We start from the raw sequence: 7,740 nt of genomic DNA, 5'->3' as shown, positions 1-7,740 counted from the left end.
ACATCCTTCCAGTATTCTCTGCTTTCAGCCAGGATCCATCTGACATCAACAATGAATGTCCATGGTTCCATGTCCTCTTCTGAATCCAGCCTGAACTTCTGGCAGTTCTCTGTTGATACACTATTGCATCTGCTTTTGAAAGATTTTCAGCAAAATTTTGCTTGAGTGCGATATTAATGATATTGTTCTATCATTTCCAGATTCGGTTGGATCACCTTTCTTGGGAATAGACATAAATATGAATCTCTTCCAGTCAGTTGTCCAGAAAGCTGTCTTCCATATTTCTTGGCATAGATGAGTGAGCACTTCCAGCACTGCATCCATTTGTTGAAACATCTCAATTGGTATTCTGTCAATCCCTAGAGCCTTGTTTTTCGCCAATGCCTTCAGTGCAGCTTGGACTTCATCCTTCAGTACCATCGGTTCCTGATCATATGCTGCCTCTTGAAATGGTTGAACATGGACTAATTCTTTTTGGTATAATGACTGTGTACTCCTTTCATGTACTTTTGATGCTTCCTGCATCATTTATTAGTATTTTCCCCATAGAATCCTTCACTATTCCAAGTAGAGGCTTGAATTTTTTCTTCAGTTCTTTCAGCTTGAGAAAAGCCGAGCATGTTCTTCCCTTTTGGTTTTCTATCTACAGCTCTTTGCACATGTCATTATGATACTTTACTTTGTCTTCTTGAGCTGCCCTTTGAAATCTTCTGTTCAGTTCTTTTACTTCATCATTCCTTCCTTTTGTTTCAGCTGGTCAGCGTTCAAGAGCAAGGCCATATTTTCCAGCTACCAATCCTTCTTTGTTTCCAACTTTCGCATTTCAATAACCAGTAATTACCAATGTATCCTGATTACATGTTCGATCAACTTCAGACTGCAGAAGCTGATAAAAATCTTCAATTCCTTCATCTTTGGCCTTAGAGAAAGGCAAATCAAAGCTACATCGAGATATCATCTCACTCTGACATTACTGGCGTGAATCAAAAAAATAGAAAATAACAAATGTTGGAGAGGCTGCAGGGAGCTTGGAACTCTTATGCACTGCCGGTGGGAATGTAAAGTGGTACAACCAATTTGGAAAACGATAATGACGTCTCCTTTAAAAGCTAGAAACAGAAATATTGTATGATCCAGCAATCCCACTCCTAGGAATCTATCCTAGAGAAATAAGAGCTGTCACACAAACAGATATATGCATGCCCATGTTCACTGCAGCATTTTTCACAATAGCAAAAAGATGGAAACAACCTAAGTGCCCATTAACAGATGAACAGATAAAGCAAACTACAGTACATACACACAACAGAATACTACACAACAACAAAGAACAATGATGAATTTGCAAAACATGGATGAATCTAGAGGGTGTTATGCAGAGTGAAATAAGTCGATCACAAAAGGACAAATGCTGTATGAGACCACTATGATAAAAACTCATGGAAAGATTTACATACAAAAAGAAACAATCTTTGAGGGTTATACGGGAGGAGAGGCATGGGGAGGGAAGAACATTAACTAGACGATAAGTAAGTAGTAACACTAGTGAAGGGTAAGACAGTACACAATACTGGGGAAGCTTCAGCACAACTTGATCAAGGCAAGGTCATGGAAGTTTCATAGACACATCCAAACTCCCTGAGTGATGCAATTACTGGACTAAGGGCTGGGGACGATGGTCTTAGGGGACATCTAGCTCAGTTGGCATAACATAGTTTATAAAGAAAATGTTCTGCATCCTACTTTGGTGAGTAGTGTGTGGGGTCTTAAAAGCTTGTGGGTGGCCATCTAAAGATACTCCATTGGTTCCACCCCATCTGGAGCAATGGAGAATGAAGAGAACCAAGGACACAAGGGAAAGATTATTCCAAAGGACTAACGGGCCACAACTACCACAGCCTCCACCAGACTGAGTCCAGCACAACTAGATGGTGCCTGGCTACTATTACTGACTGCTTTGACAGGGATCACAATAAATGATCTTGGACAGAGCTGGAGAAAAAATGTAGAACAAAATTCTAACTCACAAAAAAGGCCAGACTTACTGATCTGACAGAGATTGGAGAAACCGTGAAAAGTATGGTCCCCAGGCATACTTTTAACTTAGTACTGAAGTCACTCCTGAGGTTCAGTCTTCAGCCAAGTTTAGACAGGCCCATAAAACAAATGGGCACACCAGGTCAGGGGCAGGGATGAGAAGCAGGAGGGGACAGAAAAGCTGAGAAAAAGGAACCAAAGGTCAAGAAGGGGAGATTGTTGATATGTCGTGTGGTTGGCAAATAATGTCCACAAAACAGTATGTGAGTTAATTGTTCAATGAGAAACTAATTTCCTTGGTAAACCTTCATCTAAAGTACAAAAAATAAAAAGAAAAAAATATGGCGAGGGTTTAATATCCAGAATATATAAATAATTCCTAAAACTGAACAATAAAAAGACAAACAATCCAAGCAAAAAGTGGGCAAGGGATCTGAATAGATACTTCACCAAAGAAAATACAATACTCCCTCAGTATCCATGGGGGATTGGTTCCAGGACCCCTTCCAAAAACCAAAATCCGAGGATGTTCAAGTCCCTTATATAAAATGGTGTAATATTTCCATATAACCTAAGCACTACCTCCCATATACATTAAATTATCACTGGATTACTTATAATACCTAGAACAACAGTTGTTGTACTGTATTGTTTAGGGGATAATGACAAGAAAAAAAAGGTCTGTATATATTCAGTACAGACCCAACCATAGCAGGCCTAACTACATAGTACCTGTCAGCAACAACATAACTTTTTTTTCCCGAATATTTTTGATCCGGAGTTGGTTGGATCCGCCGATGTGGAACCTGAGGATATGAAGGGACAACTGCATAAAACGGCCAATAAACACAGTAAAACATACTTAAAAACCTGTTGCTGTCAACTGAATTCTGACTCAAAGCCACCCTACAGAACAGAGTAGAACTACCCCAAACAGTTTCTAGGGAACAGATAGTAGATTCGAACTGCCGACCGTTTTTGGTTAGCAGCTGAACTCTTTAACAACTGCACCATCAGGGCTTCCATTAGTCATTAGGGGAATGCAAATCAAAACCAAAATGCGATGTCACTAGCTATCATCAGCACTAGGATGACCACTAATAGAAAAAAGCAAGTGTTGAGAATGTGGAGAAATTGAAACCTTCGTCCATTGCTGGTAGGATTATAAAATTGTATACCCTCTGTTGACAATAGTTTGGTGGTTCTCCAAAAAGTTAAACACAGAATTACCACATGACCCAGCAACTCACTGCTAGGTATATATCCAAAAGACTTGAATATAGGGATGCAAACAGATACCTGCATACCGATGTTCACTGCAGCACTATTTACAACAGCCAAAAGGTGAAAACAACCCAAATGATCAACAGCTAAATGGATAAATAAAATACAGGATAGCCACCCAATGGAATATTACTCACTCATTAAACAAAGTAGAGTGCTGAGGAAATGCTACGACAAGCACGAACTTTTAAAACACTATTCTAAGTGAAATAAGTCAGACAGAAAAGGAAAACTATCATATGATCCCACTACAGGTAGTTACCAACTTACGACTATAGGTAGTTACCAACTTACGACGTATTCAAGTTGTGATGAACAACACTTATGACCGTCTGTTGTTTATTTTTCTTGTATATCTTATTGTTAGTAATATGTACTACAACAACGTTACAACAAATGAAAGGACCTTACAGACAACTCTCACTAATTTTCTGACTAGAGATGCCATCCCCATTCCCAGAGATGATGCAGATGATCCAGAACTTTCCAGAAGTGGAGTTACTACTGCATCTGACAAAATGCCAACATTGACCATTTTTTATAGACAAGTGTATTTTTTTATGTATGTGTATGTATACATTAAAATGTGTAAGTAAGTTTATATGTAATGTTTCCAACCCACAAAGACAAATAAAGATCAGATTTATAAGAACACTGGTTAAAAAAAAGCAATAATAATGAAAACTAAAAAAAAAAAAAAGTATTCGACTTAAATCAGAGCCAATTTACGTCATCAGAACAGAACCCCATCATAAGTCGGGGACTACCTATACATGAAATATTAAGAATAGACACAAAACGGTGAAGGTAATTGTTCCTTAACTGTACGTGTAAAAATGGCTGAAGTAAAAAATGTTTTGTTATATACATCCCTCCCCTCCCCCCCAAAAATATGACATGACACTGTAAAAGGAACAAAAAAACCCCAAACACTTAGATTCTTGGTCTGAGTATGTCATGGATTGAATTATGTCCCCCCCAAAAATGTGTGTATTAACTCTGTTAGGCCAAAATTCCCAGTACTCGGTGGTTATTCTCCCATTTTGTGATTGTAATTTTATGTTAAAGAGGATTAGGGTAGGATTGTAATACCACCCTTACCCAAGTCACCTCCATGATCCAAAGTAAAGGGAGTTTGCTTGGGGTGTGGCCTGCCCCACCTTTTAAAAGGACAGGGAAGCAAGCAGAGAGTTAGGGACCTCCTACCACCAAGAAAGCAGCACCAGGAGCAGAGTGTGTCCTTTGGGCACGGGGTCCCTGTGCCTGAGAAGCTTCTCGACCAGGGGAAAATTGAGGACGAAGACCTTCCTCCAGAGCCAAGAGAGAGAGAAAGCCTTCCCCTGGAGCTGACACCCTGAATTTGGACTTGTAACCTACTAGACTGTGACAAAATTAATTTCTCTTTGTTAAAGCCACCCACTTGTGGTATTTTTGTTATGACAGCACTAGATGACTAAGACTGAGTGTGTGGGTGAAAGGAGGGAAACTTAGATATTATGTAGATATATGGAAATGTGTGGGTATTTCAAAGATTTTTTTTTTTTTAATTTCAAAGATTTAGTGCCAACCTTTGGTCATGGCAACCTAGAAAAATGAAATTATTTTTGAGGAACTATAGTGTGGAAAGAATGGACTTCATAAAATAAGTGGATCTGGATAAACTGGTTATTATGAAAAAAACAAAAACACAACTACTTCCATAACAGCAATTCTGGTAAATTATAATCCTAAAGAGTAAAAAAAAAAAAAAAAGACATTATGTTAATGACATTGGCATTACCCATTATTTCTCAATGATTTCACAAACAGGACACTTAAGTTTACACACTTTAAATTTCTGAAATGACATATACAACAATTGCTCGACTTTTTAGCATTTTTCTATATATTTTTCCTATCTTTTGTTCTACGTACGATGATATCCCTTTGTGGCTCCTACATTCAATAGGTTTGGTATACACATACTATCTTCATTCTACATTATTACATTTGGTTTAAAAGGAAACATATTCTATAGTCATATTACAAATGTCTCACATTACTTACCAATGTGAGCTTCTTCGTTTCCAAAATTATTCACTATAAATCATGACTTTCTAACACCTGCATAGTTCACATCTATTTAAGAAAGAGTACTCTGTAAAATCATTACAATGAATGATGTACTTTTTGCAACGAGGTAGTGTGGCTGACCTTCTAGGATCTGTTTAACGGTTTTGATTTAAGGAGCCTCATTTTATCGTCATTCCTAATATTACCTGCTCTGACACTGGAAATATACAAGGCTTTTGCTTCAAGACGCTATCAACCTTTTAAGAAATATGGTTCTTTGGCAGCTGCAATTGTAGTCGAATCACCAACTCCCAATTCCGCACAGGTTCAGACTCAGCGAACCCTTAACAGCTTGGAGACACACTGAGTATCTGATCTCTATAAATCACTGAGCTTGCCCTGCCAGATCACATTTTACACCAGACGTACTAGGGTTAGTCACCTTTCCCTCCTCCTCCCAAAAAAACCCTCGAAATGCGCCTCTTATTAAATATTTTTCACCTTAAATTGGGATAAATACGGCCTTAACTGCACGTATTAGTTCCAAATCATATCCAGCCCACCTACTCCGCCGTGCCAGTGCCAGCCGCGCAGAAAGAAACCGCACCCCAGGCTGGAGCTGACAGCTGGGTCCGGGATGCGGTGGCGGCGGCAGGAAAAGCGGCGGCCGCGGCGGCGGCGGTGTGAGGTCCCCGGGCTCAGCTCGGCTAGACGTCCCGCGGCCACGAGCAGCCCAGGGAGGGCGGACAGGCCAGGACTGCGCAGGAGAGCGGCTGCAGCCCTCTTACACCCCGGGACAGCAGCCCGTGGGCTCTCCAGATAAAGGACCTGGCCAAAGGCCGACAAAGGCAAAACACACCTCAGACCACAACAAGAACGCGACAAAATGTGGAAGCCGGTCGGGACTCGCACTTCCGCTTCTGGTTTCTGGAACCTGAAGAAGGAAGGGATTCCGAGCGCGAACCCAGAGGGCTCCACCTAGTGACTGGGAGTTCGGTGGCATCAACTTGGGTTTGTGATCTGACCACTCCTGTCTTTATTCCCTTTATAGAGAAAAGCCTAGGTTTTCTTAAATGCGTACATAAAGTGAAACGCGGATTTCAGCAGTCTAAGATTTCTGATTTACTTGGGGAGCAGAGAAATTGGTATTTGCATATTTGGTCATTTAAAAAATTTTAGCTTATTCCTTAGGGAAAGAATTTGTTTGCTTCTCGTAAATATTTGTCCATCTTTAGAATTCTTGAAGTCTCTAGTTTGGCTTCCGTTTGATGGTTTTTCCTCTCTTGCATACCACGGATCTTTCCTAGGAGAATGGCACTGACTGCAAACCCAGTCTGATCTGAAGGACTGAGCGCCATGGAAGAAGAGCTATCTATGGCTGTGAGGCAGAAAGATACCAATCCTTGTGAGAAACAGTAAAGGTTACATTCTTTGTAAATGACAGTTATAAGCCATTTGTTGTTCATTCTCCGGTATGTTGTTGTTCTGTGGCGTCAATTCAATTCCAACACATCGAGACCCTGTATCCCCTCATCCTACAGAGCGACTGGTGGTGTTACCAATAGCCAATCTGACGCGAAAGGTCCTTGTCTTTTCCTGGATAAGAATACATGTGAAAGACAAGCTTTATCTTCAGCAAGCTTTATTTTGCTTGAGTCAAGCAAAAGGTGTCAGCTGGGGGACTAAGCCTCTCCAAAAGACTGACTCAAGGGAGGCTACTGCTATTATGTACCATTTTATGTTAAGTGGCCTTTCTTTATTCATGAAGTTTCTGAGAAAAGGCAGAGAGTTTCAGGGAATCCGTGTGGCTATGGAAATGAGGTGCATGCGCAGCCCTCGGCCAAGATGGAGTCTGCAGCAAAGGGCTCTGGGTCTGTTAGCATCACTCATTATGGGAGGTGGTGCCTGCATAGATTCCCAACTCCTCCGGTTCGAATCCTGCCAGTGGGTTGGATAGCGCGGTGGCTTCTGAGAGAAGGTGATCTGGCGGATGTGGCTATCTTTTGTATGCATGCTTGGCACCTGTTTTCTTGAGAGAAACGTTGTGGTTAAGCTTGCCTAGGCAAGTGAAGCAATTTCTAGATTGCTTCTGCAGATTATGGGCTCTGTGGTGAGACTGTCTCTACATGCTGAAAATTTCTTCCAGGATGTGGCCTTTGCATACAGATACATTTTGTCAAGGCTGTTTTCACAGATCCTTTCCTATTGTTCTAGTCTATCTCACTGGATCAGAGCCACTGACCTTGGTTAGCATCCAAGTGCTTAATCACTGTGCCACCAGGCTTCTTATTCTCCACTGCATACACGTATAATAAAAACCACCATCCACTGCCGTCGAGTCGATTCCGACTCATTGCGACCCTATAG

The 7,740-nt window shown here is 40.9% G+C and overlaps 1 protein-coding gene across 5 annotated transcripts in view; it reads right to left on the bottom strand.

Annotated features, from left to right (window-relative positions):
- The window catches only part of LOC100664667 (zinc finger protein OZF-like), a 49,471-nt gene extending 41,731 nt beyond the window's left edge, over positions 1-7,740 (bottom strand). Inside the window, exon 1 of one of the 5 annotated variants that reach the window (XM_064280848.1) lies at positions 2,770-7,740. The gene's annotated coding sequence lies outside the window, so the exon portion shown is untranslated. The remainder of the gene's footprint in view (positions 1-2,769) is intronic. The other 4 variants (XM_064280846.1, XM_064280849.1, XM_064280850.1 and 1 more) reach the window with 4 other exon arrangements.

This window comes from Loxodonta africana, chromosome 3 (genome assembly GCF_030014295.1).
Source record: "Loxodonta africana isolate mLoxAfr1 chromosome 3, mLoxAfr1.hap2, whole genome shotgun sequence".
Lineage (NCBI taxonomy): Eukaryota > Metazoa > Chordata > Mammalia > Proboscidea > Elephantidae > Loxodonta > Loxodonta africana.
The sequence above is the reverse complement of the archived record's forward strand: the minus strand, read 5'-3'. Positions and strand labels throughout refer to the sequence as shown.